The following is a 4,825-nucleotide window of genomic DNA, read 5'->3' on the forward strand; positions in this document are numbered from 1 at the left end:
TCCAACCCTTAATCATCCATGCAATAGAATAATTGTCTGCAGCAAAGAGGCCAAAGACAGAAGTGAGGAAGAAGCTCCCTTTTCTCTCTAGGGATGGGAGACAGTTGGCACAAACCCTGAAGCATTTAGAACGTTCGGTAGAGAGTGAGCTGCCCCAGCCTAGGGAAGGGAGGCCCGGGATTAGGCAGGGAGCCAGAGGATTATTAGAGAAACTGAGTCCTTCTGGTCTTTCTCTGCTGTGTTGTATATCCCTTTCATTGTCATCAAATCTTCAGGAAACTACGTTTAAAACAGAGGCATGGGGAGTGAAGATATAGGAATGTGAGCAGCATCCCCTTCACCTACTCACAGCGGTGAAAATACCATCAGTTCACAGTAGAAGACCACCTTAGCCAACAGAAAAGACTCTGTGAGGGTCAGCCACAGACAAGGTCACAGCAAGAGGAACAGGTGAGAAGACAGGTGAAGCCATCTTGGGCATGGCTCAGAAATCACGAAGGGGCAGCCAGCAAGGGATTGATTTCCGGTAATAATAATTTGAATTACAAGTAGGACAGATCAATTCAGATAATTGAAAAAGAGAGCCACATAGTTTATACCTAATCTTGAGATACTCATTCAGTTTGGGGATTAAACTTCGAAAACATCACCCTAAATCATACGTGATGGTTTTTCATCCACAGCTGGTGTAGTACAATTCTTAAATAGGTGGGTGGGTATTTAAAAATTCTGTTCCTATATTTGAAAAATGGGACAACTTTATACTCCCAAAAGCCAACTCGCCTCAAAGCCATAAAAAGAAAGAACCCTTTCAAAAGATACCTACCTAAGTCTCTCATGCTCCTGAGACATTAAAATAATCAAATGAGATTGTACAGTACCTGATCAATGACCTTGCTCATAATACTCCTTCCAAAATGCATTCAGGCTTGCTGCTAATAACTGCCATGAATCACATGAACCACACAGAAGACTGGGCAAGGGGTAATTATATCAAGTAATAAAAGTGAGAAATAACCAGCCATTAGAACTGGGAAGTTATTTTTATACAAAGTACAGGATCAGGGTGACATATTTAGGATGGAGCCATTTATGTATAAGCAGCGAAAGGAGGAAAATCTGATCCCAAAGTAAATGATTCTACCATATAAAACCAAGGAGGACTTAATGCTTGAAGCCAGCCCTGGTGTGGGACAGGGTCCAGGGACAACCATGCCATCCACAGCAACTGACTGGGGTATCCTTAGTAAGTCACTTAGCCTCTCTAGCATTCAGTTTCAGCCGCAAAAGATGAAATTAGAATAAATACTCTCTTAGTTCATTACTAGCTCCAAATTTCTCTTTATAATTGATACAGAATTCATTCAATACTTAGGAAGCAAAAAAAAAAAAAATCAACCCTGAAATTGCTTATGATCATCCGTTCTTTTCTTTTTTTAATTTTAAGTAATCTCTACACCCAACATGGGGTTTGAACTCACAATCCTGAAATCAAGAGTCACAGAAAACTTGCTTTATACCAATATTGACTATATATTATCTCATTTCATCTTCATGACAGTTTTTGGTTGGGAAGAAAGGATATCTTTCCTTAGGAAGAGAAACCAACCCCAATAGAAAGTGAGGCAATAAAGAATACCAGATAATCCCCATAAATGAATTTCCCTTATTGACTCTTGCCCAGTTAAACAAATGATTAAGATAATTGTATGCATTCTTTGTACATTTTCTTTCTTCTTTTGAAGTAGGGAGATAAATAAAAGGAGAAATAAATTTCATAAATTCAACATAGTTGCATAATATAGCACACTCGCTTTAGAAGAAAGCGAATTGAAACAGCAAAACAAACAAACAAACAAACAAAAAACAAGAATTAAGACATTCCTTGGGTACATAAAACTTGCCAAGCCATAATTTAAGTGTATATTTCATCTTGTGTATGCCAACCAACACTCCAGACAAAGATACTCTCAGCTGCAATAGAAAATGAAGATCTCTTATACCTCACACTTTACGCATAAACTCTCTATTTAATGATGTTTGGGTTTCTCCCCTTCGATGTGCCAAGTGCAGGGGAAGACTAATAAAAAGTTTGAAACTCCAGGTTGCTAGGACACATTATCCATTTATTTTGAAGTACAAATCTCCATTCTTGCTCAGGCTGGGATAAATTATCATTACTAAGAAATCTTTAGAAATACAGTCAGTTCTCAAAGTACTTTCCCCAGAATATTTATTCAAATAGCACTGTTCTAGAAAGGCTCCATGTTCTTTATTCTTAGTAACTTGGATGGTGTACAGACAGTCCTATGAGCTAGCATTTGGTAAACCATTTACACCCTAGTGGTAGTTTATCCACCAGAGAAGAGAAGTTTAGAGATATTTTGAAACTTCAGAGTGAAAATAGACTTTGGACTTTGGAAGGGTGGGGTGAAATGAATGGAATTTTTTCCAATATTTATCTGTAGTATCCTTTCAGATCTAAAGTCATTTTGTCTGGGAACATAAAGATTGAATTATGATTAGTGTACTTACCAAACTATCATGTGTGATGTCTTATATTTTAAACTATAATTTGTTTAGATATTTTCCAATATATTACTTGAGGGTTCTTTTCAACATTCCTATATTGCCAAACTGAAAGAAATCCAGCACCTTCAGGTTTTGCTAAAAGCAAGCCAAAATCTACAGAGGAGAAGAGAGGAAAGAAGGATTTTAGAGCATTTACTGGATGCAGGTGCTATACATAGGTGATCGCATAGATTCCCTCATAGAACCCTTGAGAGGTGGGATTGTTGGCCCATTTTACAGGTGAGGAAGGGGAGGCTTAGAGCAGTCTAAGCAGGTCACGCCGCTAGTAAGTGGTAGAAGTGGGTCAGAAGTCAGTCTACTGGACTCCACAGACTGCTTCTTCTCTCCCATTGCTCAATGACTGTGGGGGGCCATTAGCCACCAGGGGCCTGCGGAGAGAGTGTGTTTGTCCACTACCTTCACGCATCATCCAAGGAATTGAAATGCCATTAATCCTTTTCTGCCTCCACTGCCTCAATGGTGCCCGTGGAAAAATTTGTGGGGGGCAAAAAAAAGCAGCACGTTCTGAAGCTCACCCTTGATGGCATTCACCCTGTAGAAGATGAAATCATGGATGCCCTCCATTTTGAAGAATTTTGAGGGGAAAGAATCAGAGTGAATGGAACAGCTGGACATCTTGGTGGAGGGGTTGTATACGTTGAAAGGAGCAAGAGCAAGATTACCATAACTTCTGACGTGACCTTTTCCAAATAGTACTTGAAGTATCTCACCAAAAAATATTTGAAGAAGAATAATCTACACGCTTGGTTGCACATAGTTGCTAACAGGAAAGAGAGTTAGCAATTACATTACTTCTAGATTAACATGGATGAAGAAGAGGAGGAAGATAAGATTAAAAGTCGTTTACCTAGAATGTTCTGCATGAGTTCTTGAATAAAACTTGGGAACAAAACCAAAACCAACCAAAAGTGCCATTAACCCCTCACCATGTATCAGCGAGCTCCTACCACGCGATTCTGATTCTGTGAATCTCTGATGCAAAAGGTTCATTAGTGGGGGACAGTTGCCCCACATGAAGAGGGTCAGCTCCTTAGCCAGACAACCCAGGGAAGTGTCTCCAGGGTAGCCCTGCTCAGGCAGGGATGAAAGCCGTCACAAGTCCAACTCCTGCTAGCCACTGGGCCAGCTGTTGCATTCAAGAAATGTCAGCCCTAGAAAAAGCATAGTCATGTGGTTCCAGGAAAGTGATTCTAATTTTCCACTCTACTAATTGAAAATGTCACTTCATTCCTGATATCAAGAGTAAGGCCATGACACACACCTGGCCAATCATAGTCCTGTTTCCCTAGACACAACAGGTGATCCAGGAGTGGGCAATGACCCAAGTAGAGCCAGAGATTTTTCCTGAGTCTGATATGTAGATAATGGGAAAAAGAAGTTCCAAATTGGGAGGCTGTGATATTTCGGCTGCCTGTAGCCATCTTCCCTACCATGCCCCTGGGGGAGAAAGCATCTCTGCAAAAGGAAATGAGAGATGAGAGGAAGTGAGAGTGAGGAAGCAAGAAAGTTCTGGCAGTGCCCAGTCCTGGGAACAGGCACTGGAACATGTAAGCTCCTTCTCTAGTCCTAGGAACTAGCCCAGAAACCGTCTCAGTTATGTGGACCAGTACATCCTCTTCTGCTTTTAAACCAACTGGGGTGGTTTTCTGTCCCCTGGACTTGACAGAGCTTTGATTAACGCACTTGGTTACCTTTCCCAGGAACTGAAATTCCCTTGGTTTTCCACCATGTCCCTTGCACCTCCTTGGCCTGGTTTAGCTTACAACTTCCTCCAATGAACCCCTTGAACATGAGCCGTCTTGCCACACTTCTATCCATCTCTTGAGTCATGCAGAAATAAATCACCCCGAAGAGACAAGGGCACTGTATTCCAGATAAAATATTTAGGGATACACAGGATAGTGATGCCATGCAATGCCACATAGAGTGATGATTTATGGTCTGTCTGCAGAGCTGGGCAAATCCCAGGTATGGGATGACAGTTGAGGGGCCTCTGTGGTGCTAGCTCCTTCTATTTCGGTCTGGAATCCCTCCTCAAGGAATTCCAGCCTTATTATCTGGTTTCACTTTTAAGGTGGAACATTTTGTATATGTCTTTACAGAATGCGTGCTGATTACTTACTTTCCATATGTGTTTCCACCAGGTTTCTCAACAGCAGCACTATTAACCTTTTGGACCAGATGATTCTTTGTTTTGGGAGCTGTCCTGTGCGTTGTAAGATGGTTAGCTGGC

General features: G+C 41.2%; 1 pseudogene; it reads left to right on the forward strand.

Moving 5' to 3' along the window:
- The first annotated feature begins 3,048 nt into the window (after positions 1-3,048).
- Positions 3,049-3,465, forward strand: LOC110590798 (annotated as a pseudogene).
- Positions 3,466-4,825: the final 1,360 nt, after the last annotated feature.

Source organism: Neomonachus schauinslandi, chromosome 2 (genome assembly GCF_002201575.2).
Source record: "Neomonachus schauinslandi chromosome 2, ASM220157v2, whole genome shotgun sequence".
Lineage (NCBI taxonomy): Eukaryota > Metazoa > Chordata > Mammalia > Carnivora > Phocidae > Neomonachus > Neomonachus schauinslandi.